The sequence below is a fragment of the Odocoileus virginianus genome, unplaced genomic scaffold (genome assembly GCF_023699985.2).
Source record: "Odocoileus virginianus isolate 20LAN1187 ecotype Illinois unplaced genomic scaffold, Ovbor_1.2 Unplaced_Contig_2, whole genome shotgun sequence".
NCBI classification, from domain to species: domain Eukaryota; kingdom Metazoa; phylum Chordata; class Mammalia; order Artiodactyla; family Cervidae; genus Odocoileus; species Odocoileus virginianus.
The window spans coordinates 927,872-955,456 of NW_027224319.1; the positions used below are offsets into that span (position 1 = coordinate 927,872).

The window sequence follows — 27,585 nt, forward strand, 5'->3', positions numbered from 1 at the left end:
GTTCTTCTTAAAAGATGTGAACTTGAAGGAAGTGACTCTAGTTTGTGGGACTGCTCCCCAGTAAGCACTTTTCCTGAGGAATGAGCGGTAGGGTCTAGGTCTATTACATTTCACGATTTTCATATAGGTGCACAAAACCAAAGTTAATTAATGAATTAACACAATGAAGGAGCCGAATGCCTTTCCTGAACAGAGATATTACAAAGATATTGAATAGCTGTAGACATTCTTTGAACATATGCTCTATCACAGGGATAAGCATTAAATTTCCTCATGTGGAAAAGATGAAAACTAAAGACAGTGACTACAGAAACATCTTCAAGATAAATGATTTGCAAAAAAAAATTTCTAAGCCCTGTATTTATTTGGTCTTACTTGATCCTCATAATAATATCTTAACAGATAAGGAAACTGAGGCCCAGAGATTTTAATAGATTGCCAACTCATAGGAAAAGAGAGATTATAGTCTAGATGTTCCTGATGCTCAGGTGTCAAATTTCAGGTGCCCCTGGAAGCAGAAATTCTGTCTAGAATTACATACTTAGGGTTCTTCCAAAGTATAACTGGGGGTCAGGGCTGGTAAAAAGGGAGTATTAAACATCTCTACAGTTATAGGAAAAATCCCTTTCTCCGTATATAATTATTATACTACTTCCTGAGTAGTACGCCTTATATTTTCAGTGAAAGCAACCAAAAGCATTTTGTGGCTTATGATTCATGCCAGATTTCTCTGGATGCTCAAAATGGATTGCTAAAAAAAAAAAAAAAATAGGTCTTGTCAATTGTACTGATATATCAGTGGTTATTTCTGTACACAAAAGTGTTCTCAATTTTATGCCGCTGTCTGGAAGAAGCTCAACAACACATTGTTAATGCGCTATTGCTACAAAATGATTTTAAAGCTCCATGGGAATTTAGATTTGTACAAGTTATTAGGATGTGACCTTTCCCTTAGATTTCTTATTTTAGGATCAACTTAACATGGTATTTCCCCAGTGGGAACTGTTGTACTTCCTTCGCAGATAAGAAAAATAGCAATCACAAATTATAGTGAGTAAACTTAGGGAAACATATATTTCTGTGATGCAGATGAAACTGAAATCATAAAAGGTGGCCACACGACTTATTCCTTGGGTTTGAGAGGAAAGCCAAATGGCTTGCTAACAAAAGAACACAAGTCATGCCATTCTGGTATTTCCCTGAAATTTATGCCTAATTGTTTCTTGTCGCAGCTACCAAGTCTTATGACTTTTAAAGATTATTAAAGATGTTTACGTCACTAAATTTCCTATGTCCTGTCTACTAAGAGTATAAAAGGTTAAGAACATCAAACTTTTAATAATTTAAATGATTTCAGATCACAAGATCTGGACTGAAGGACAAGGAGTTCAAAAATGTAAAGAAAGAAAAATCAAAACAACAACTAGAATAATACAGATAGATCACAGCTGCTTCACTTTATGGTCCATGGAATAGCAATGGCCTCCAATGGTGAAGCTCTTACATGTGAAGTTGATCCTATGTGGCAGAATTTATGCACGTTATTGGGAGGAGCCAAAGAATCAAGCAAGCTACAGCTCGGACAGTACAGCTCATTACTGGCATTTTAAAAAAGGCAAACAGAATCCTAGAAGGAGAGATTAGGAAAACATGTACATTTCTCCTAACTGGTCTAACTAGGTGCCAAAAATCAGTAATTTTACACAGTTAGTTCATGAAAACATTAAAATTGAGAGATTATAGAAAGATTAAAAACTTTTTTTCTCTTACAAGAATGAAAGCACAGTTATAAATGAAAATCAAGTCATCGCCAAAAGTAATGTTTTGTATCCTCTCTTATCAGACCTTTGTACCGTAAGTTTTATTAAAATTACTACTTGAGGTCAAACATTGCCTTATTGAAATTATTACTCAAGAGTCTCAAATAGTCAAACCCCTCACCCTACCATGAATTCTTCAGTTTAATAAACTGTGAACATTACAGAAGTTTTTCTTTCAGGCTTAATTTTTTGCAGTTAATCCTCTACATTTCATAGCAGGGACTCACAGTTTTTAGGTAAAGATAGTACCCATTGTGATCAAATTATATGTTTTTCCAGAAGATGTTACAGAGTTCAGACACAGTTAGGTTTTAAAATACTGTTTTTGAATGAAAAGATGACTTAGAAATCATTTACCATAATTTCTTAATTTCACAGACATCAAGGGTCAGGGATAGTGTATTTTCTTTCTCAAATTCTATAAGAAACACACAAAAATGTGTATGTATTTATTAAGAATGGGAAAGCAACTTGTAGAAACTAGTTTCAATACAGATGTTGATTGTAGATAATCTTTTTCTTTAGATGATCTTTATTGTTATTATGTTGCTTATTTGATAGTGAAATGTACAGTATACTGCCTTGTAGTTAAAAAGCTGTAATCTCTATTTCACATCATTAACTGTTACACTTAACCCCCAAATGACAGTTTAGAATAAAAAGGAAAGACAATTACCAATAATCTTTTTCTACTCATTGTAATACATTTTAAACATATAATTTTGTATCTTAAAATTTTCTTATTTTTTTAAATTTTCTCTTATCATTAGATCTTTATCCTAAAATTACTATTCCCTTCAAATATTCAAACTACCAATTTAAAATACTTGATTGAAATAAATCCTTAAAAAAGCATTTGTATCCGTCTCTCTGGAAGCGCTACTTAGTTAAACCTGCATTTTCAAAAGCCATCATTCCTTTATAACAACTAGCAACATGCGGACTTAAAGGCCACAGGGACCTACAGCACCGACTTTACATCTCATTTAAATTTGGCATAGCCCCAGGAAATAACCTGCAACTTCACTGCAACCAAGTTGGTTTTTCCTAACCCAGAACAAAACCAACACCTCCCGACACAACCCTGGAAATACCCCAAAGCCCATATTATTCTAATATCTAAGCAACCAGTGAAACTCTTCACTCTCCACCCTTGTTCTGCTGTCACACACACACGCACACGCACACACACCCAGAGCTGAACGGTAACAGATTCAAATGAACAGAAATCATTTAAACACATGCTCTGGAAATATGCCTTTGTTCAATTTGCTGCTAATATATTCTCAGAGCAATGGGAAATGCCACAAAAACGAATAATGCAGGAGTAAATACAGTTGCTCAAAACCTTTAACATGAAACTCCTCTTAAAGCAATTAATCTGAAGAAAATTACTTTTTTGAAAAGTGGAGTATGTGCATGAAGATATTCACTGTATGTAACTGAACAAGAATAAACAGTAAGTGTATAACAATTAGAAAATTAGAAGCCACCGAAAAACTGGCTTACTAAATTCTGTGACATCACTAAGATGAACTACCGTCTTGTCATTATGACATCTGAAAGCCAGGTAAAAAGGGAGAAAGATGTGTAATCTAACAGGGAAGGAAGGAGAAATACTACATAAACCATAACTGTTAGTGATTTAAAAACATACATAGGTCAGCTAGAACTGCAAGGAACTATTCAGAGGTTAGAAGACTAGTTTATTAGTTTAGTATAGTGTGATTACGGGTGGTCTTTTTCTTGTAAAAGATATTTCACAGCTTTTCAATAACAAAAACATCTTGAAAGAATTTAATGTGAAATGAGACAAACCCAGTGGCCCAAATTCAAGAGCCAAAGTCACTTATCTGTCCTAGTTCCTAATCTTGTTTCTATTTGTACCACCTCCCCACCTTGAAGGTTTCAGAACCCTATCTATATTCCAGTCCTGCAGCTCTGAGTTCATACCTAGCAGCATAGCTGAGCAGAAAGTGTATTTACAGAGGGCAGGCCTGAACCCTGCATGTGAGCACATACAGAAAACGATAAAGATCATGGGGTCCCATTAGTAATTTACAGGACTGCGATTTGCTCTGGCCGGTACACCTCTAATTGAATTCCTCAGCCATAAAATCACTGGGACCAAACGAGTTCAGATATCTTTTATCTAAACCCTTTTTTCTCCCTTACCATCAGTTAACATAATTCTTATGGGGCTTTTCTTCTTTTTATAGATTCATTTGTCTTAGTTATAAATTAACCCAAAAGCAACTCTCCTGACTACCCAGCTCTCCTGTTTCCTGTGTACCGGGTTTCTTTCTACTTTCACCATTTATGATACAGGGCCATTTAAACTTCTGGTTGGTAAGTGATGTCCAGGAAATCATCTCTAGATTTTTAAAAACGATCCCTCTGAAGGAGAAACAACCCCAGTCAGAGATTGTGCTCATAGCTGGGCACCCTAGAAAGAAGGGGAATGGAACTGCTAAAGACTTTTACTTCTTTTTTCAATTTTTAAAGTGCTGGTAAAACATGCACTTAGATAAAAATGTACCATTTTAACCATTTAAAAATGTACAGTTCTATGGCATTAAGTGCATCCACACTGCTATGCATCCATCACTACCATCCAGAACTTTTTCATCTTCCCAGACTGAAATTGAGTTCCCTTTAAACACTGAACTCACATCTCCCAGTCCTCCCAGCTCCTGGTCACCAGCCTACTTGCCATCTCTACAAATCTGACTATTCTAGATGACAGTTTGGTTTCTTCTTGTTTCTCCTAAAGTTTTTGAAGTAGTGTAGTTTACCAAATTGGTTGAACACACAAGAGAGTTGATGACAAAAAACCTTCAGGGAAGAACTAATACTTAGTATTCTGTTTTCATGCCTAAATGCTCATTTTCAGAAGCCAGAGTACATGTCTGCCCCTTACTTGGTCTTTCGAGAGTTTGGTCTTTTGATTTTAAAGTGGCTTTGGGTTTTTTTTTTTTTTTTTTCAGTTAAACTGATTTTCAAAGCAAACAATGCAGCTATCAACCTGCTTTAAGAATCAAAGTTCCCTTACTATTCCTTGTATTCATTCACTATTCCCTTACTCCCAGACATTTTACCTGAAAACATCGTGATCTTCTCTTATCTTCACCATTCACATACAAGGCTCCTAATTCTAAGGGCTTGTTCAAATGTTGTCTTGCATCAAGAAGAATGGTGGACCAAGAGATCATTAATGAGATGTAAAGATTTAGTCTGAACACTGAAATCACACCCTGACCATCGCCAGCTAAAGTTTTTGCTAAGAGATGGTTTCCGAGGACGCAGAGCCTTGGGGGGTGCTCTCCCCCACTCACAGGTTTTCTAGGGGCTGGGAGTAACTGGCTGGAGAACTGGGTGGAGAACCGTGGAGCCTGAGGAAGCTCTGTGTAGGCACAGGATTAAGAAAGAGCTCAAAGTGTCTACGGCCATACCACCCTGAACGCGCCCGATCTCGTCTGATCTCGGAAGCTAAGCAGGGTCGGGCCTGGTTAGTACTTGGATGGGAGAAAGAGCTCAAAGTGTAATCCTTGGTGAGAAGAGTGTTCTAAAGTTGCCAAACAAACAGAAACTCTCTGAAAACCACTGAGAATCTAATGAGAGTGGTTACTCAGGGGCCCCAATGTAACTCCGGAAGAACGTCTCATCTTGAAATGATTTCAGGTTGACAGAAACGTTGCAAAGATACAGTTCCCGCGTCACGTGTGCTGGGCGTCCTACTGTGAACATTTTACAACCACAGCCTGACGAGGAAAACTAATAAATGAATTGGCACGAGAATGTAAACAGCTTTACGCGGATTTCACCGGTTTTTCCACTCATGCCCTTTCTCAGTTCCAGGGCCCAATCCAGGATCCCACATTGTGTTCTGTAGCTGTTTCTCCATATTTCCTCCAGCTTCTCACTCTTTCTTCTTCTTCTTGTTTTCTTTAAGTGGTTTTACCGAGGTATACTTGACATACAGTGAAGTGCACATACTTAACACTCCGTACCCCAGTCTTTCCTTGTCGTTCATGCCCCGGACACTGTTGAAGAATGCTGGTGAGGTATTTCGTGGGATGTCTATTTAGATTTGCCCAACATCTTCCCAGATTCTACTACCGTTATGAATTTTGGGGAAGAATTCTGAGGACCTGATGGAACCTTTTCAGTATGTGTTACTACTGTGGATATAAACCTATTGACCTTGGTCACTTGGTTAAAGTGGGGCCTGCCAGCATTCTCCCCCATAAAGTAACTACTTTTCTCTTTGTAATTAATAAATATTTGGAGGGAGATACTTTGAGGTTCCGGGTCCACATTCTGCTCCTCCTGACACTCATCTTCTGAGTACTGGTCGGTGGGCCTGCCGGGCACAGTCACTGCTGCTGGGGTTCTCTGAAGGCAGTTTTCCATCTCTCTCATCCCTTTCACGTTTACTGATTTAAATTATTCTGTACGGAAAAGTACTTCTTCCATTTACTTGTTCATTCAGTCATTCATTTATTTTGTTCTGTGCCTTACTCGCTCAGTCGTGTCTGACCCTTTGCGACCCCACGGACTGTACCCCGCCAGGCTTCTCTGTCCACGGGATTCTCCCGGCAAGAACACTGGAGTGGGCTGCCATTTCCTCCTCCAGGGGAATCTTCCCGACCCAGGGATCAAACCTGTGTCTCCTGCATTGGCAGGCGGGTTCTTCACCATCTCAGACACCAGAGAAGCCCTTTATATCAGTATAGAATCATGTGTGTGTACATATATATACATATATATATGTATATATATATACATGTGTCTGCGTATATATACACACACACACATACATACATGATTGTATATAGATGGGGGTTGTAATCCAAAGCTGTAGTTCTTAAAAATTTTATTGTTCAAACAATTCCAGCCTAGGTCACTGGGAGTTGAAATTATCTGAATAACAAAACAGATAACTGCAGCACTGGATTTTAATACCCCAGATAGAATATATATACCTGGGCATTGGATAAATTAAGCTACTTTCTCCTCTGTGACCTGGCATCATGGCTGCAAGACTTATAGGGAATCAGGCAAGATATTTTTATTTTTCTCTCAATTTAACAACTACTAACACAGGAATCTAATATAATGTACTTGAAACTTCTTATTTTCTAAGGATCTGAGTTATTTTCTCAACTTCTAGGTCACTTTCCTATCTTTGTTTTGTCTTAGACAAGTAAGTTACTGTGGCCTCCGTTCAGTGACTGATAGATTATACAGTAGAAAGTATTCTGATAGTCAAAATAAAAGCTCTCTAAGAAATTTTGCAATAAAATATTATGAAGCATTCACAGCTTTTTTTTTAAAGATTCTTTTAAATACAAATTTAGTACAATAAATTCTGAATTTACCTACTGTTCAGGGCTGACACTTGTTTAAGGAAACGTCCCTCTTGTATGTCTGTGGCTTAGAGTTGTATGTTGTGGCTTCTTTCAAACCTGAACAACTGAAAAGAAAGAAGATTTTTAATATACACACATATTCAAAATTCTTAGACAATCTCATCTGTCAAAATGGATAAGCACAAATACATGTATTTTCTCTGTTGGATTTCATCCTGAATGTTTGCCTTCCCTGAGCTTAGAATGCTCTGTATTCTCTAGAAGCAAACAACAGACTGACTAACAAATCATGGAGAATCTTCCTGAAAAGACAAGTCTGTCACTGATCATGAGTCAAGGTCCTTTTTTTATGCAGACTTAATAATCGCACCTATGTTGCTGTGTAGACTTAAGAAAAAAACTAGATCTTAAAAGGATTACTAACCTCAAAAGATAGGTGACTGATAAAAGTTATACACAGCAAAGATGACATTTACGAAAATACAAGCTTGTTCTAGAGGGCACATCCCTGCTAACCTAAAGTAGAAGTGTCACAACCATTTAGAGACAAGAGATGTCACACGTTTCATGTGGAGCCTGAAAAAAATTTTTCTTTAACTTTTTATTTGCGAGTACAGCCAGTTAGTAATGTGACAGTTTCAGGTGGACAGCAGAGGGACTCAGCCATACACACACATGTATCCATTCTCCCCCAAACTCCCTTCCCAGTGGATCAGATTTATACAAGGAAGACGCAGAGAGCAGATTATTCAGTAATCATGCCAAAGGTCTAAGAATGTGTATCCTTGGCTCTTACAAAGGACTCAGGGATCCGAGAATAGCTGTGTGTTCCGTAAAGACAAAATAGCACCCAGTGCCAAAGCCTTATCATCAGGGCCTTCAAAGTCCCAACAGCCAGACCCAACATTCTGCCCAGTCTAACCTCCCCCAAATTCCCATTTTTCTTTTCTTTTTTAAAAATTCTGCACCCTTCTATCTGGAGTTTGCAAAAAAAACGAATCTATTACACCCAGTGCATGGCATAAACGTGTCGTTGCTGTTTAGTTGCCCAGTCATGACTCTTTGTGGCCCCAAAGACTGCAGCACGCCAGTCCTCCCTGGCCCTCACCATCTCCCTGAGCTGCCCAAGTTCATGTTCATTGCATCGGTGATGCCTTAGTCATCTCATCCTCAGATGCCCTCTTCTCCTGCCCTCCATCTTTCCCAGGGAGGGAATAGCAAACCACCAGTATACTCGCTGTGAGAACCTCATGAACTGTACAAAAGGCATAAACGTAGTGGATCATGAATATAAAATGTTTTCTCATTTTGTTATTTCTGCATTAAAAGAATATAAACTGCAGCCAGTGTATTTTGCTTGATTATTTGTTTGTTTCCCCAGCATTTGTTAGTACTTCTGTTTGGAAATTGAAAACCTCCTAATGTGAACTCAGTACCAATGGTTAAGGAAACTATTTTGTTTTCAGGACAGGGCACAGACAAAACTAACTTGTCCAAGTTTTAGACTAGCGTGCTTTGCTTTCTGGCTGTTGATCTGTATTATAGCAATGTAGTCTGCATGTGAAACATCCTCTCATCTGTTAGTAAAAAGTGAAAGGAGTGCCCACATCAAAACTGTTCATAACATATAATACACATGATACATGAGAAACAACTTCTCTACAATGGACTAACTACCACTTGGACTTTTTTCACCCTTAAGTCAACTAAAAAGTGTTTAAATATGTGAAAACACAAGGAAAGAATAATGATAAAGAAAAATTTGAATAAAATCTCTATCTGAAAAAGTAAAGAATGTTGACTCCAGGCCAAGATTAAATCATATTAGGTTTTCTTGACACTCACCTGAAACACATATGAATTCATTAAAAACAAAAAATTGACAGGAAGAAAGTTAAGTTCTCTGGAAACTGCTATGTATTCCTACCTTGTGGCCCTAAGAGTTGGACCAGACAGAAAACTGGGCCAGTTTCTGTGACTTTCAGAAAGTCTCTAACTTTTTCTCAAGCCCCTTCCCTTTGGTAAACTCAGTAATCTGCTCTCTGTATCCATTCAGAACTGCACTGTGCCATAGAAGGTATAGTTTCCAGACATAAAATGTAATAATCGGGCAGAAACAAGATCCATTCTGGGGGCGGTATATACCAAGGGTTATAGTTCTTTCACGTTCCCCATCTGATCAGTTAAATGCAGACTGGGGTAGAGTCATTCATTCATAAATCTCTCTCCTCACTGATGTAAGCCAGAGAACTAGGCTGTGAAGACAGCAGACGAGCCCCTCCCACTTCAACAGAACCCACACTAGACAAGGTCTGTTCACATCTACCCATCCAACTTTCTATTATCTGAGGCAGGCTTTCTACCAGAATCTAAGTAGATGATAATGCAAGCCAAGGGGCAACTTAATCTGCTCTGTCTGAAATGGTAAAAATGGTAAACGTTGACTTAAGAAACAGGAAAATAATTAAAAATGGAAACAACTGAAAACTTATCAAAGAATTACTTCCCCAAGAAGCTTTGGGCCTTGATAATTTTACAGATAATTTTTTTCCAAGTGTTCAAGGCAGAAATGTTTTTTGCTACATAAAATTGCTTCCGAGTAGGAAAAAAAAAGAGTGACCAAATTAATTTTCAACACCTAACAAGAACAAAAATACCAACTTCACTTATTAATACTGACACTAATGTACAAATAAAATGCTAATGAACAAATGCCAATAGTACAGTAAAAGAATAAAACACAATAATAAAGTTGGATTTATCTCAGAAAAACAAAGATTTAATATTGGAAAATCTATTAGAATAATGTGTTCCAGCACTGGGTCAAATTTTAAAAGAAACCACATGACTACCTCAAAAACTACAAGAAAAATACCCAGTAAAATTCAACATTCATTCTTTAAAACATTTCCTTAGAGATCTAAGAAACTTTAAAAACAAGAATATTAATCTCAAAGTTACAGCGAACATCATCTTATTTGTGAAATATTACAGCAGCATCTCCCAAAATATACGTTCTATAGATAACTAGATTCCTCAAGATTTTCCAGTGGAAAAGCTTCCACCATGAAATGAATCTGCACATATTGTTCATATTTGGAGATTAATAAAGTACATTAACATTGGATATGTTCTGTAGGCTCCACGATCAGAAAAAAAAAAACCCAACACTATCAACAATAACAATCTGCTTAGCTATTTAGCTCACTAGTTTTCAAATGTATTTGAACATTTTCTCACTTTCCATTATTTCACTCAACCCGCTTCAGTGTGGCTTTTGCCACCCACCTTTCTACTGAAACTCAAGCAAAAGTGACAAGTGGGCTCCTTCTTAATAAATCCATTAGGCTTTTCTTGGTTTTCATTCTATTTGCGCAATGGTGTGCTGTTAAGTGAAAGTCGCTAAGTCACGTCTGACTCTTTGCACCCCCATGGACTCCAGCCTGCCAGGCTCCTCTGTCCATGGGATTCTCCAGGCCAGAATACTGCAGCGGTTGCCGTTCCCTTCTCCAGGGGATCCTCCCAACCCAGGGATTGAACCTGGGTCTCCAGCACTGCAGGTAGATTCTTCGCCATCTGAGCCACCAAGGAAGCCCAGTGTTTAATAACTGGGTCTCCTGGCAGGAAAAATGCTCTGGTGTGCAGTGTTTTTCTTTCCTGTGGTGGAAATACTCCCACGGTGACTGATTTCAGGCCACCAACATGACAGCAGAGATGGGCGGAGCTGAGGCAGGAGCAGCGCATGACACAGGATCCCGGCCTCCCAGGAGCAATCCCGACCAACACGCCAGCGGTGCAAAAAAAAAAATCAGGAAGCGACGCGCTTGGTGTGGTTGACTACCTTCTTTTTCTCAGCATCACTTGTTTCATTGCTGGTGCATACAGTGTAACTTTTAATAATGGCTGTGGATAACAAACAGTTCACAAAAATCCCCCAAATTTAACAGTTGACTTCTACATGCCCTTCTGAGCTGGCTCCGGCATCAGTGCCTCTGCCTCTGCGTCGTTTGTTGTTCTGTCCATCCTCTGCTCTTGAAACCTCTCTTCCCTTTGCTGCCCAGGGATCAGTTTCTCTGAATTCTTAGCCTTAGTCTACGCCTACTGTGTTAGTCTTTTTTCTTGGCACTTCTTCCTCCTGAGTTCTTCTATTCTATGTGTTATGCAAATTCCGTCTTGTCCTCACTCTTATCTATAAACACAACTAACTTGATTACAGCTCCCAGATCTTCATCTCTAGCCACACGTCTTCTCTCAAGACTTCTCAATGTGTATTTCCATTTTTGGCGGGGAACACCCCTCCTCAACTTTCTTCAGGAACCTCAAACTCAGCATCCCCTAAACTACCCATCTTCACCCTCTTTAGAATTAAGGAAGCACAATCCAACCCATGCTGGACCCCGCCTCGCCTCCCGTCAGATGAAAGGTTTTCCATCTCTCCTCCAGACTCGCAGAGGATATTCGAGGAGGCTCAACTCAATACCACAGCCACCCTTCTCACTTCCCTTTCCTTTGACTTTTTCAGGTCCTACGCTTTCCAAAGTATCTCCTTCAGCAAAAGTCCTCCTAACTCAACACGTCCTCCATCCCCAGCCCAGTAAAGTCATGATCTCTCCTTCCTCTCTGTCCCAGCTCTTTAGAACTGTGGCAACTTAAATCTTCTCCAACTTTTCATATCCAGCCCCTTTCTACTCATTCTCTAATACCTGACAAAAATGAAGGAACTGACCTAGCAAAATCAACTTTTCTAAGGGACAGGGGAAAGAAAAGAAAAAGAAAGAAGGTGAAGTCACTGAGTTGTGTCTGACTCTTTGGGGCCCCGTGGACTGTAGCCCACCAGGCTCCTCTGTCCATGGGATTTCTCAGGCAAGAACACTGGAGTGGGTTGCCATTTCCTTCTCCAAGATGCTCTCAAATGGAAAGTCTTTTTGGTGCTCTGAGGGAAGGCGAAAGTGTATGAATAATCCTAAATGACTAATTTCTATCCCATTGAGTTAAATACCCGGTCTGCCACTGACCTCCCCGCCCCCAAATTGCTGACTGATTCCATGAGAAGTCAGAGTCAAGAAGAGCTGAGCATACCCTTCCCTAGATTTTTACAACATTCCCATTCAAAACTGCCTATTAAATTGATGTCTATAGCCTGAGGTAACAAAATAAGGTGACTTCATTTGAATGAAGAGGAATTTAAGAGAAGGGGAAAAATGGAAATAAAGAATCTCCTAAGAGCGGTTGGTTTTCAGTGACAGCAGAGTTACTGAATATAAAGATTTGGTGATCTACTTTACTCTGCCACAAGTAACAATTAGAAGTACTTTCAAGTTGCTTCCCGCTAACACATAAACCAATTGGCAGTGAAGCAGAACAGCTGAAAAGCTTGGATCTAATCCTTGGGTACAACTGAATACGGTTACACTTCTGTAGATGGAATTGCTAGGTGTGGAACAGTGCTGGTAGTAATGGGGTGTAGTTATCTCATTCTCTGGCAAGTTAAATACTGGGAAATTAGACTCTCGTGAGTATGTGCAAGACAAGGTGCCTGGGTTTAGGCTGCCTGAGTTCAGATCTTAGTTTTATCACCTGGCAGGTTATTTTTACCTCTCTGGGTTTGTTTCTTCATCTGCAAAACAGAGATAATAGTGTATACCTTTCACAGATTGCTGGACAACTAAAATGAGACACTGTATGTAATGTGCCTAAAATAGAGCCTGATATAGAATCAGGGCTCGGTAAATATTAACTATTGCTATCAATTGCTAGGTTACTTTTTTGATGCCTGAGATAGATAAGGAAGAGTCCTTTAGAAGGATGGGTAAATGACAGTTTAGCTGAGGATTTAAACTGTGGAGCAGACTGAAGTGGAGACTGAAGTGGAAGGAAGCATTATCTAAACATGAAACTCTATGGTTACATTTATAAACCAATCTTAAACTAAGTTATCCCAATGAATAATAATATTACTCCAAAGAGTTATGATACCTATTCAGGATTAGGAAGGAGAATGAAACTGTAGATCTGAAATGAAAAGCAATAGGAACTTCCTGGTGGTCCAGTGGCTAAGACTCTGTGCTCCCAATGCAGAGGGCCTGAGTTTGATCCCTGGTCAGGGAACTACATCCCACATGCCACAACAAGAGCTTTCACGCCCCAACAAACATCAAAGATCCTGCAAGCCACAACTAAGACCCGCTGCAGTCAAATAAATAAATAAAACTAAACACTAAAAAAAAACAAGACTTCCAAACTTTAAAAAAAAGCAACAATATTTGTTGAGCATCTGACATTTGTTAGCAGTGTTCTAGGCACTGGGGATAAACAATGAACAAAACAGAGAAATATTCCAGCTCTTGTGTAACTGTGTAAATCAAGATGTAATTTAATAAATTAGATGGTGCTAAAGGATCCCATGATATATCTGATACATGTACCATGTGGAAAAATGAGGAACTAAGGTTGTTAAAGACAATTAGCTATTTCAATAAGCTACGGTGCTTTACTAGGAATTATGACTTGAGATCTCTTGATCCCCTTCTCCAAATCTGAAGATTAGTGATTCACTAATTTTTTAAAAAATCAATTAAAATCCACTTATAAGTGATAATCAATTTTATTTCATATCTGAAAGGGCAACATAAGCATGTTGCTCATGTTACATTCAGGGTAAAAACTCCTGAATGTACATCATGGTGACTATACTTGTTAACACTGTATTATATAATCAAAATTTGCTAAGAACATAGAACTTACATGTTCTCTCCAAAAAAGAAAAAAAAAAAAAGGAAAGAGAGGTACTTGTGAGTTGATGGATGTTAATTAACAAATGGAGGAAAGCCTTTCACAATACATAGGTATTTCAAATCACCAGAACGTACATTTTAAATTTATGTCAATTTATGTCAATTATACCTCAATAGAGAAAAAAAATACCCATGTCCTTATTTGATTAGTAGATTAAAAACACATTCCTTTTCCATACTGTAGTTAAGAGACTGGACCAAAAACAGAGATATTAGATACTGGGAAACGAGAAAAGGAAGAGGGCCATCAGATGAGAGAGCAGAAAAAGAAGGAAAAAAAGGGACAGAATATGTAAAACACCAGAATATTTAAAAAGGGGGGGGGTAGTAACAACACAGTTAGAGAAAGAAAGGTGCAGTGGTAAGGAACCCACCTGCCAACGCAGGAGACGCGGGTTTGAGCCCTGAGTCGGGAAGGTCCCCTGGAGAAGGGAATGCCAACCCACTCCAGTGTTCTTACCTGGAAAATCGCATGGACAGAGGAGGCTGCCGGGCTACTGTCCACGGGGTCGCAAAAATGGTCGGACACGACAGAGCAACTAAACAAGAAACAAAACGAGCAAGAATTGGGGAGGCGGGAGGAGGGTGGTAAGGAGGAAAGAGACGGGAGAGGAGGGGCCCAGAAAGCAGAGTCGGAGGAAATGACTTTTCCCATTTCAGCTCAGCTGCTCTCTGTGGACCCAGACTCAGAAAGAGCCAGCACTGGTATCTTAAACACTGTGTGGAAATTAAGAAGCCTCCACAATTACTGAGCCAAAAAGTGTTCACACTGGTAATTACAAAAGGATGTTGCTGCCTTCAGGAACCTGTCTCTGTTTTTCTCTCTAAGCTCACACTTTCTTTACTCCTGTGCTTGCATTTATAGTAGCTTCCCATGTGAAGTGCTTCGTCCACCATATCGTTCGATGAACAACACTCCACAAATATTTACTGATTACGGGGCTTCCCAGGGGGCTCAGCAGTTCACCCGCCAATGCAGGACATGCAGGAGACAAGGGTTCGATCCCTGGGTTGGGAAGATTCCCAGCAGTAGGAAATGGCAGTCCACTCCAGTATTCTTGCGTGGAAAATCCCATGGACAGAGGAGCCTGGCAGGCTACAGTCCGTGGGGCCTCAGAGAGTCAGACATGACTGAGCACTGAGCGAGCATGCCTCACTCCTACAGGAGGCTAGCTCTCCGGATTCTCCCAAGTACAATCAATCAATCTATGATCATCTGAACTGCTCCAATGTTGACAATAAGAGTTCGAGACTTGTCATAACTAAGTGAAATAAGCTGAATAATAAAAGTTATTTGAGCTTTCACCTACACCAAAACGGAATCCCAAAGACATTCCCCACACGGGTGGCCTGCCTGGTCTTGTTCGGCCTCCGCGTTACATCACAGGAGTGGGGACTAATGATTTCAGGGTCAGCAGCCTGCCTGTGATTTACGTAACTTCTGCAGAAATCCACGTTGCTTGTGCAAATGTCACATGGAAGAGGAACTTAACGAATAGTAAAATTGGAAATAAATGACAGCTGAGAAGGCATGTGAGAACAGTACTTTCTTTAAAAAGAACTGCGGGACTTCACTGCACAGGTAGGTTTAAAAATCAAATTTGCAGGAAAAGGTAGGGAAATATAGTTACAAGTACTGATGAGAATGGCAGTGGACATTGTTGTTCCAATACAGTCAAATAAGAAAGAGACAGGAATGTAATCTGCAAAAATGCTGCAATCACTAGCTGTATACCTAAAACTTACACAGTACTGTCAATCAACTACACTTCAATTTTAAAAAAAGAGAAAGAACTCTTTCTTCTAAGTTAATGTTACAGAACAGGGAATCACCTTAACATCGGAAGGGACTTTATAAGGTCCCTGATTCATTTCTCCTATCAAATAAGACCCCTTAACAGACAGCCATTCAGACTCTGCCTAAATATCTCTACTGACGAAAGCACGCACTTGGCGCTCACACGACGGCCTTCCCCACCTCTGGACAACTGCAGTTGTGAGGTTTTTTTTGAGCTCACGTATGCCTCCCTTTAATTTCCAGCAATCCTTTGACAATCTATGACCTAGGAGCTCCATCCTTGCTCACTGTTCATCGAGAGCCAGCACGACACGTGGCACAGGGTAAAGTGCCATAAAAATGAGCCATAAAACTGATGACACGGCTGACGACTGCCCTGAAAGGCCCAGTCCCTAAGTCCAGTCCATCTGTCCTTTAGGGCAGTGGAGTTCTAACTCGGGATGAAGGCATTTTTCTTTTTAACCTGTTGTGGATACTTTTATAAAATGCAAAAAAGCATGTGCCTGAATGTCATGACAATATAGACTTTTTTTTCCCCATTAATGATGTTTATCATTTATTTTTTTAAATTTGACATATAGTTGATTTATAATGTTGTGTTTCAGGGGTACACAACAGTGATTTGTTTACACATACATATTTAATTACACATACATATATATTCTTTTTCAGATTCTTTTCCACTATAGGTTATTACAAGATACTGAATATAGTTCCCTGGGCTATACAGTAGGTCCTTGTTGATTACTCGTGTATCCAGTCAGTCACTCAGTCATGTCCGACCCTGTCCGACCCCATGGACTGTAGCCCACCAGGCTCCTCTGTTTATGGGATTTTTCCAGGCAAGAATCCTGGAGTGAGTTGCCAGTTCCTACTCTAAAACACACAGTATGGATCTACTAGTCTCAAAGTCCTAATTTATCTCCCCTTCCCTTTCGGTAAGTGTACGCTTGTTTTCTACTACAAACGGCTGTAAATGCTTATCCTCATATCTGCGCTTACCTTTTACCAAGTCGGAAACAGTGAGCAGAGCAGCATCAGAGCAGGGGCCGTCTCCAGAAGCTGCTTCACGACGGCCCTCTCCTTTTTTCTCTTTCTGTTCTGACAGGCCCTCCTCTGTCCAGATTTTGCGATAGCCTCCTAGCTGCTTGCCCTGCACACTACTGCCAAATAAACCTTATGATTAAATCATCTCACTCTTCCCCTCAAGACCTGGAATCCCAACCCTTCTTACAAGATAAAGCCCATACTCCTTTGCCTACACCCCGGAACCTTTCTCATCCCATCTGAAATCTACATCTCCAATCCCATTTCTCACTGCTCACACAAGACACACGACCCGCTTCCGCTGGGATGATCTCTGCAGAATGACCCCCGCAGCCTGTGCTTATTCACTAGTCCAGGCTTCGTTTTCTTGCCCTGGAAATTCTTTCCCCTTTCCTCTTACACCATCTCAAGCCCTGAACTTTTTTTGCTTCTGTGTAAAATTCACATACATAAAACTAACTGTTCTAAAGTGTGCAGTTCAATGATATTTAGGACATCCTTAAAGTCACCTTTATCAAGTTCTGAAACAGCTTAATCTCCTCAAAAGGAAATCCTGCACCATCAAGCAGTCGCTCCTCCGGCCCCCTCTGCCTCCAAGCCCTGGCAACAAATAATTCGCTTTCTATTTCTATGAATCTGCCTAGTCTGAGTATTTCATATTAATGAAATTGTATTTTGATTCCTTTTTCTTTTCCGGTATATTTTAAAGACATTTTCCATTTTTTAAAAATTAACTTTTATTGGAGTACAGTTGCTTTATTGTGTCAGTTTCTACTTTACAGCAAAGTGAATCAGCCATATGTCTACATATAAGCCCTCTTTTGGATTTTTCTTAAGGTTATCCTGTCAATTCCTCAACTTTTCACATATAATCCAATACCCATCTCCTCTTCAGGCTTTTCCTGCGTTTACAACCCTCCACTCCACACTGATTTTGCCATTCTCTGAATTTTTGTAGCACTTTCTTTAGTCTTAACCACACACTGATTTGAATTTTTGGTTAACTGCTTCAGTGCTGCCCCTTTTGGATTCAAGGAGCTTATAAACTCTTGGTTCTAGGAGCTCGCTGTCTCCCTTTGTGCCCAGAGCCTACTGAACCTGGACACAACTCATTGTGTCCGGCTGTGCGTGAACGAGGTGCAAGCGAAGGACGTGGAAGTCTGGACCGTCAGGGAGAGCCGGCTCCAGGCCCAGGTCAGTGCTGATCCTTCCTTCTATCGTAGCCTCCTGCCTGCCACGTGCTTCTTCCTCAGTGTCACAGCTATAGGTATGGGACACCTCTTTGCCCTGGTAGGAGATGAACAGGTGTGGCCGCAGGAGGATGATGGCAGGTTGCCCAGGGGTGGAGAGGGTGCAAGTTCCTTGCACTGATCTCTTGCTAAGAGACTCCTACCTTCATTCTTCAGGCACACAAGTAGCCCTACGGAGAAAAGTGGGCGTGCAGAGATGTCACAAGGCCACATTAAAAAAAAAAGTTCGCCTGTTTGCTTTGCTTTTATATGTAAATCAGTTCCTTTGCCTGGTATTTTGATTTGAAGTGGCTCATAAACGTGTATCTACCTTGTAAAGGAGATTAACTGTTAAACAATTATGGTGATAATACTTGTGATTCACATATGAAATAGCTGAGCATATAATTATTTTATACATTATAAACAAATGAATAGGCCGAGACTATGTAGTGTTTTATCTAACAATTGACAGAACGTTTGAAAGGGAACCGGTTTTATTTTCTGCGTGAGTAATAAATCTAGGTAACATTCTGGACCACACATCTGTATGAACTTTTCTCCCGCTGTGGTATTAAACTGAATTTGCTACAGTTGCCACTGGAAGTCTCCAAACAAGAAAGTACAACAGGCGCCCTGGCCCTCAGGCCATTTAAAACCTGTTCTTCTGACCAGGACAAGAAAAAGATCCAACATAGAATGCTAAAGTCTATAATTAACATTTTTTTTTTCTCTTTCATATCCCATTTTGCTCGCTTTAGCAAAGCAAAATGGAAACTTCTTCTGGCATTAATTTCATATCACTCCGTGTAACCAAAAATGTTAAAATAGAAATAAACATTTTTAGAGATGTTTCCCTAAACATCAGTAAAGAATCCCCCTGCAATGCAGGAGACCTGGGTTCGATCCCTGAGTCGGCAAGATCCCTTAGAGAAGGGAATGGCGACCCACTCCAATGTGCTTGCTGAGAAAATCACATGGACAGAGGAGCCAGGCGGGCTACAATCCATGGGGTCACAGAGAGCCAGACATGACTGAGCGCCTTTCACTTCACACTAAAGACGTGGAGAACAGTAGCACTGAGAAACCGACAATGAAATAGCACAAAGCAGTCCTCAAAATCAAACCAGGTTTGAAAGCATTTATAAAGTAATGACAACATGCTCAGTCCCCCGTGCTGTGGGCTGTGAAATAGGGAAGGGAAGCAGGGCACATACACATGAGAAGAATAAAAAGAGCCTCCACGCTCATTTCTACTCTCTAGGAATTCATAATTCTGCTTGGTACAGAACTTGCACATAAAACTTGTAAGACCTGCCTGCAAACAATCAGCAAATACAATGAGTAATATAGAATCTGGAACGCGTTAAACTGCATTTCAGAGTAAATCTCTTCCAATTATGTTTCAGCTAAAAGTAAAGTTAGTTTGCATTTTCTGAGTTTAATAGCTAGTGGCCAGGGTGAATTATTTCACACGCATATAGTGTGACAAAGGAAATCCATTTGACACTTAAAACTTAACGGGTGGGGCAAAAACAAAATATTTGTGTGTATGTGCTGTGCTTTGTCAGGATCAGAGATGGTTCTAGCTGGTATGTACACATGGTCAAGTGCACATGGATTGTGTGAATGGCTTAAAGACACATCATACCCATGTGCTGTGTTCCGCCACTTAATTATTTTCTTAACTTTCACGGAGTTCGGTTATTTGCCTGCCTGGTGCTAGATTCTGATTCCCTTCTCCAATCTGAAAAGCACCTGGGCCACCAACTATAAAGCCATGTCGGATTTTGCTTCCGGTATAAGGAAACCTGGCGCTGGAAAGCGAGTGGTCATCTGATAAACGTTCACGGATTTTTGAATAAATTATGGTGAAATCTGTAAAGTTTGAAGGCTTTGGTTACATCTGCATTGAGATGCACTCTAATATTGCATGTCTATATAAGAAAATATTAATTCGACTTAACTTCATATAACTTCCTTCAAAATCTATTTTCGTTACCATTTTTTCCCCCAAAGTTTCATATTGTTCAGGATTTATCTCTAAGAGGCCAGTAAGACATTTTCCAAGAATTTAAAAACAGAACTGAAATGGTAATCAGACAACTGGATCGTGCGTACAGAGTTGAAATAGCTGTAATACTTAAACTGACCAAGGGACAGTCATTTGAAGTAAGATCTGGGTCTCCTTTTACTCAAATATTATATTCTAAATATTTAAAAATTCTAAATATGCTTTTAAATGGTAAGTTGCTAACTGTATTTCCCAGGGGAAAAAAGTGTTTTTGTTTTTGTTTTAATTTTAATGGGATAGTCTCAGTGAAATTTGTTTCACATATTTGTTAGGTGTAATTCATTTTTCTGGTAAATAAAGTTATGAATTAAATACGCTTGGATAGTTAACCACTTAAATATAGCCATTTTGAGATTACTGTGAAATAAATACTCCTTCTGCAAAGTGAATCAGCATCCTATTATTTGTATTTTCAAGAAAAGTTAATAACTTATTAACAAAAGATGCATTCTTACATCCTTTGCTAGTAAACTTTGTTGCTGAGAGAGAAATGAAATAATACAATAATTATATCATTCATTATGTGTGATACATACTATGTATGTATAACCTAAAATAATATAAGAGATTTAGGAAAAATATTCAAGGACACAGGTGTTCCCCTCCTTCACATCTAACTCAAAGACAGCCACCCAGTTCCAGGCTGGCCTGGCAACACTGCCTGGTCACAAGGCAGGGCTTAGACTGTTGCCTGCTCTTAGTCATCACCTCTCCCACTAACACCCTCGTTAAATCTAGATAACAATACTCATGAATGTCAGGAGGGATATCCTTGTCTGTTTTGTTCACTGCTTTAAACTCCTTCTCTAAAACAGCTCTTGGCACAAAGTAGGAGTTCAGTATATTTTTCTTGGATAAATAAATCTTCACTAAAAAGGAGCTTCTCCTCTGTAGATTTGTTCTTGGGAGTATGAGGGTCATTTCCAGGTTTGTGTTACCCGCTGAGGTTTGCCTTGGGCTGTATTAAGGATTAAATCATCAGAAATGGTGGGGGGGGGGGGGGGAGAAGGAGAGAGAAATATCTAATATCCCTGATAAAAAGTTTCTAAAAAAATGTTTAAAACTTTGCTTTCATTTAGATAAAGGTTATTGTAAAGGCATCAGGCTGATATAAATTTATCAAAACAAGTTCCAAAGAAAGTGACAAGAAAAATGTAACCTGTAATCTGGGTCGAAGGCAAAACTATTTAATTTTCCCTTTGGGATTTTTCTAGAGCAATGCAACAGAAAAAAGGAAAAAGTATTCAATTCAAAGGACATAGCTGTGTGTGTGTGTATGTGGACAGTATACACACATACACACATATATTGCTGTGTGTGTGCATCTTTTACTGTGTTCACACTGAGGTCTGACAAGATTTTGGGAAACCTCTACTCATTTGCTATTTTAAAGTTCTTGCTATTTTAAAAATTATTATTACAAATTATAGCAAGGTCTCATAATAACCATTTGTAATAGAAGTTTAACCCTCTTGTGGTTCTGCATCAGCTATTTACGGTTACAAGTTCAGTATTCTATCAGAGTCAGAAGACAAACTATCCCGAGGTTATTTAATTTTAGGGGGAAAAAAAACCCATAATAGATAAACATAGTTTTTAGAAAAAGACTTAAAAGGGGATAGCTGGAAAGTAAAATAACTCTGGCAACTACTGTTTAAAAAGAGCTGCTGTTTGGAGGATGCTAAAGATCAAAGAGAGCAGAGGCCCAAAGAAATCAATGAAATCCAACAGCACGTGTGACTGAGGAAACCAAGAGGCTGTAACAAAGGTGGTGCATTTTTTCCTCCCAGAGACCAGTCCAGCAGAGTAGAGAGAAGCCTTGCATGGGAGAGAAAATTAAGTGTGAAATAAAACTAGGTATAACAGAAAAGAATTCATGTACTGTCTCACATTATCTTGAATGGCTTAAAAGCAATAAAATAGCTAGAGGGTTCTCAATGTTTAATTTACTCTTTGCTTGATCTTTACTGATCAGGGTCACAGACATACTAAAAAATAAAAGCAATAAATGTAGGCTTTTAAGTATAGGAGTAATTTTTATATTAATGGCTAAACTTTGGGAAAGAGAGAAAAACATAAAAGCAAACAAAAAGCTTTCCATATCTATTTTAAAATATAAAATACACTTTTTCGTAACTTTTGTATTGTCTCTTCATATGCACGTTTATATAAGGTTTCAATCAATGGTGCACATACATTCTTTATGCTACTTTTTAAAAAATATTTGTCAAGTTTGCTCTAGTTTTCCAATTTGTCACTGACAATTACATAACATTCCACCTACTAATTACATCATAATTTACTTAAGCATTCCGCTGCTGTTGAATAGTTATTTCCAAATATTGGTTCCTATAGCAATGCTTGTATGAAAGTCTTCGTGTATGTGGCTTGTCCTATATCCTCCACCCCTTTGGAAAAAATCTCCAAAGTAGGGGTACGGCAGCGGATTGTGCAATATTTTCCCCAATTGCCTTTTCAGCAGGGGAACTAAGTGATAGTAACAATAGCTATACATAAGAGAACCAGTTTCTTCAATTCCTGAATCACAGAATTTTAGGATTAAAAAAAAAAAAACCTATCACCAACAATCACTAGGACTGGTACATTTTCTACGATTATGAAACTGGAATTGAAGTTTACAAATCCATATCTTCTAAGACCCATATCTGTTTAATGTGGGTCCTCCAGGGCCAGAGCATTGTCAGATACTGTATAAAATCCAGTCTCTGAACTTACAGACTGGGGATTCTTGGCAACCATGCTAAGGTAAGGGCAATCAGTGATTCTCCGACTCAGAAGTGACCCGGCTAGCCTCTACGGACACGAGCTTATTGAAAACAAGACTGAGTCTCTCTAACTAATAAAATGTCAAACCAACAGAGGCAACTTACAGGATGATCTCAAGAGCTTCTATCACTACCAATAGGGTCATACATCAAGAGACCTAACTACAGGCAAGAGGGAGAACGATCCAGACTAACCGCGCCGCGCACTGCGCTCCAGGCTCTCAGATGGGACGCCGGGCTCAGCAGCCGTGAGAGGTTCTCACACACCACACGAGAATCCCCTGCAGGGCTTGCTGGAAGACAGATTATCAGGCCCTCTCCCGAGTTTCTGATTCAGTAGGTCTGGGGTGGGGCCTGAGAATTTACATTTCCACCAAGCTCCCAGACCCTGGCTGCTGCTCCAAGGACCGCTCTTTATTTTAGACTATTTCTTGATTCTTTTAAAAACATGTATTAAGTACCTAGTGAGTACTGTGCTATGTGCTGGAGACATAAAGATGAGTAAAACCAGTCAGTCCTGTTGAAGAAATTAATAATCTATGTTTTTGTAGACATTGTACTGCTCTCGTTCTGAAAGTCAACAAACTGGGACCTTGTTGAAAACAAAGTTTAAAAGTATATTGCTTTTAAATAAAACTAGGGTATTTCTAATTACTTCCAAATGCTTTAGGAAAACATGTAGTAATCCTACATTGGCAAAGGCCTGGGTGTTTTCTTCACTCTTCTGAATTTTCTGAACATATGTAAATAATTTGCTACAGTATCTTCTTCATTTATATATATATATATACACCATTCATATGTTTGTTCTCTTTCATAACTTCATCCACCACATTAAAAAGAGAAAGGTTTTATGTAAGTACTTGTCCATACACAATCAAAACCTTGTTTACAAAACCCAGGTAATTATCAAGTGACAGAAAAAAACAACAGTAAGTACGGTAGGACTTAGGGATTCTCTGATTTAGATTTAGACTTCAGCAACACTGTGGAAAAGTGAATGATACAAGTGTGCAATATGTTTACTTATATCCATGACAGTGGCCTGCAATTAACTGTTAAACACTGCCTATCAGCTGATTCACAGAATTAATGAACTCGCTTTTGAGGTGGCTACTAAGCTGCTATTTCCATCAGATACACATTGATTTCCTATAAGTATTTTTGACAAAAAAACATAAAGGGAAAAATAAAGTATGTATAAAATTTTATGATGAGGCTCTGCCAAAGTCTTAAGCATTATTTATTCATCTTTGGCATATTTTTTTATGACGTGATTGAGAGATTCCTCTCATTTCAATCTGTTAGAAAGCTACTTTATAAGTCTGGAAGAACTCACTCAAGAAGGGACTAGATAATTTGTCTAATGTTACAGAAAGAGGAAGGCACAGTGAGAAGTAATATTCATATATCTAATTATACTAGCCAACTACCAACTCCTAGAGCCTTAAATTTGATAAATTTCCTAAACTGACATTTAGGAATGACGATTTGTTTTTTCTGAAGGAAAAAATGGTTCAAGGGAGAATTACAACACACGCTGATTTTGGTTTTTAGGCCAGGCCGTGCAGCTTGTGGGGTTTTAGTTCCCCATCCAGGGATTGAACCCAGCCTCTGGCAATGAGAACGCAGAGTCCTAACCACTGAACCACCAGGGAATTCCCCTGTGTTGATTTTTAAGAGAAAAAAATATGCCTGTGTGGGAGAATATATCCTTTTGTGTCACTACTATCTCAAGTGACTATTTTCAAATTTGGTTTCATAAAGGCTGGTTTATGGAGAACTGGGGACAGGACTGCTTTAATTTTATTCTGCCTTTTCCTGATCCCCTCTTTACATTTCAAGTGTGTTTACTATTCCTTAAAAGCTTTGCCTGCAGGTAGCAAGCAAACCAGGAAACTAACCTCTCAAATTTTTGCTGATAATGTCTTAAAGAATTAACCCTGCTAAGAATATAGGCATTTTGAAGGCAGACTCCAAACTTTCAAAGGACACAGACGGCGGAGGCGAAATGATGGTCAGTGGGGTGGGGTCAAGGTGAAGGAGTTCTTTCCAGCATCTCGCCACTGCACTTTGCAGTCTCCACCATACAGGAGCAGTTATTCCTTAAACACACAGGATAATAATACCCTCTTTCCATTCACTTGCTGGGGCTCTCCCCTGAAGCCACCTAGAGCACCCGAGACAGTGACAGTGCCAAGCAGCAACTTTAGAATTCAAAGCTGTCCTAAAGGTTTCTGACGTCACCAAGGCACAGGGTAAATTCTTAGAAACCAGCCCCTTCCATTCAGGTCTCTATACGATTACTGTGCAACCCGCTGAGTGTGGGAAGTGAGCGCACGCACGCAGACCTCTTCCACTCCCACTCAGGGTATTTCCCTAGTTTTCTCTCTCCCTCCTAGCTACCTTCTCCTTATCTACGGTAATCTGTGCAGACTTCACACCCCGGGTCTATGCTAATCTGAACTCTTCCCAGAAGGTCAGGAAAGGTGTCTCAAAGGGCCTTATCCACATATTACAATTCTAGATGAATCCACGAATTGAAGTGCTTCTTTAAAAAAAAAAAATCAGTTAAAACTAGCATTGAATTTATTTTCTAAAAAAAAAGCACTGAAGTGAAATAAAAACTGTTTCTTAAGACACTGAATCAAATTGAACTAAACTATTATAGGATTGAGTGTAAATCCTCCCTTACAGTTTTAAATCTCCATTGTAAATGATTCATGGTGCATGAACTGATGACTTCATTTCTTTCCTTTATGTCTGAGAAATCGCAGTACAGAAAGGAAACCCATCCCAAAAAAAGATTTTCAAGTTGAGAATGGCCTGGTCACTGGAATAGCTGAAGGTATAGCTATGGCTCTGAGAAAGCCAGAGAAGACCCACGAACAGAATGAAAATGAGGGCTGCTCCCCACTCCCCGGCTGCAAAGGGGGAGCCACAGGGAAATGGAACACCCATCTCCAGGCATGGCCCAACCCTTCTTTGTCCTCTGCCCCCTCACACTTTCAGTGAGGCCCCCACTCGGCCTCTGCAGGGGAACTGGGAACAGAGTGGGGTTCAAGGCCCTTGCTTTCTTGCATAGGAGACAGTTCACAACAGAATGGATTTTTTAACAATCCATAAGAAGAATTTAAAATTTATTATCTGGACGATGCACCCTTAATTACATGCTTTTCCAATGAGTCCCTACTAGTAAACTGGTGGGTTCCTAGGAGGCATGTTCACTTTTCAAGCCACTAAAAGCCTATGTTTTTGGATACGGCTTCTTAGAAGGAGCCCCACGTTTTATGACAAGCACGGTCCCTATTTATTCTTTAAGCCGTGACACTAAAATGTCTTTTGATCTGAAGGATCATAGGCCTCAGTATAAAACAAACACACATGAAGCATTCACAGCATACACCATAAAAATATGTAAAGACTAGAATTTCATCAAACAAAAAGCACAGTTCGCGCCTTCTAATGTGTGAAGACGCAAAAATGGACACGAAAGGCTACACACTGTGTCTACACAGGACTCGCAGAGATATTATCAACAGGACAAAAATAATTCTTAGGCTGATTTTTGTCCGAAGTCACCAGAGAATAGGAAATACAGTTTTAAACTGAATAATGATGAAATATCTCATTTCAGAAACATCTGATAAATTGATCACCACATGGCAAGCATTATCTTCTGTTCATTGTTAACAAGAATCTCAAAATTAGTACTAAAGTGAACTATTAATATTTGTAAAAGAATTAGCTCAATTAAATTCAGGACAAGGTCATATCATTTAAGATACACAGATTTGCTGATAAAGTCTTAAAATCATACAAAAAAAGAGAGCACGGAACAATAATTGCAATATTTTTCCAATTTACACTGATAAGGAAACGGAGAGTTAGAAAGGATAAATGACTTGCCTCACTATAATAATTAAAATGGTTAAAAATGTAAACATTCACAGTCTGAGTTAAACATTTGTTATTAAAACATAGGTGTGCACTGACTGTTGAAGAAAAAAAATAATATATAAACCTGTTTTTTTTTAATAAAAAATAATTTAAGTATACACTATTATCGGTGATAGTTGTCTTCACATCTCCAAAAGTTTCCCCCCAAATACAGTCTACTTCATTTGAGCCGATTTCCTTTCAAGAACCTACAGTATTTTAGGTAAATAAAAATTAGAATGAGTTCAAAAGATACGCCATATAACTCCTGCAAATCTACCTCTGTGTTGTGATAAAATATAAATAGTAAATGACAAGGCCAAGGAGGATTAAAAATAGCCTTCAATTTAAAATTTTCATCTAGAAAGCTATGACACTAACTGAAGTTTGATACACTGGGGCTATCTATGCTTGCAAGGTGGTTATTTACAGATCTTATTGTCTTTTTGTGGAGTCAAATTAGATCAGTTTCAAAGGATTAAGCTTTTTAAATTGCCGCCCTTTTTGTTGCTTTTAGGCCTTAAGAGAGAAAGCAACAGCTCAAGAGGTCAAAAGCAGTACAGAGATCTGCTAGGAAAAATAAAAGCAAGTTAGAAATTCAGTTTAATAATTTTGAAGGTGGTGGGGGACACATGTTTATATCCATAGGCCGGTGACTTTTATCGTTTTCTTGATTAGTGATTAAAAAAAAAAATTCTCTACAGCTGATACTTATTTTTAGTGGAA

At 39.1% G+C, this 27,585-nt stretch overlaps 1 protein-coding gene across 6 annotated transcripts in view; it reads right to left on the reverse strand.

The window, feature by feature from the left end:
- The window catches only part of PPARG (peroxisome proliferator activated receptor gamma), a 125,492-nt gene that overhangs the window by 93,970 nt on the left and 3,937 nt on the right, over positions 1-27,585 (reverse strand). For 4 of the 6 annotated variants that reach the window (XM_020872654.2, XM_070463429.1, XM_020872655.2 and 1 more), the window contains exon 2: positions 7,202-7,296. The gene's annotated coding sequence lies outside the window, so the exon portion shown is untranslated. Of the gene's footprint in view, positions 1-7,201; positions 7,297-14,446; positions 14,526-16,786; positions 18,072-27,585 lie in introns of those variants that run through there. The other 2 variants (XM_020872658.2, XM_070463430.1) reach the window with 2 other exon arrangements.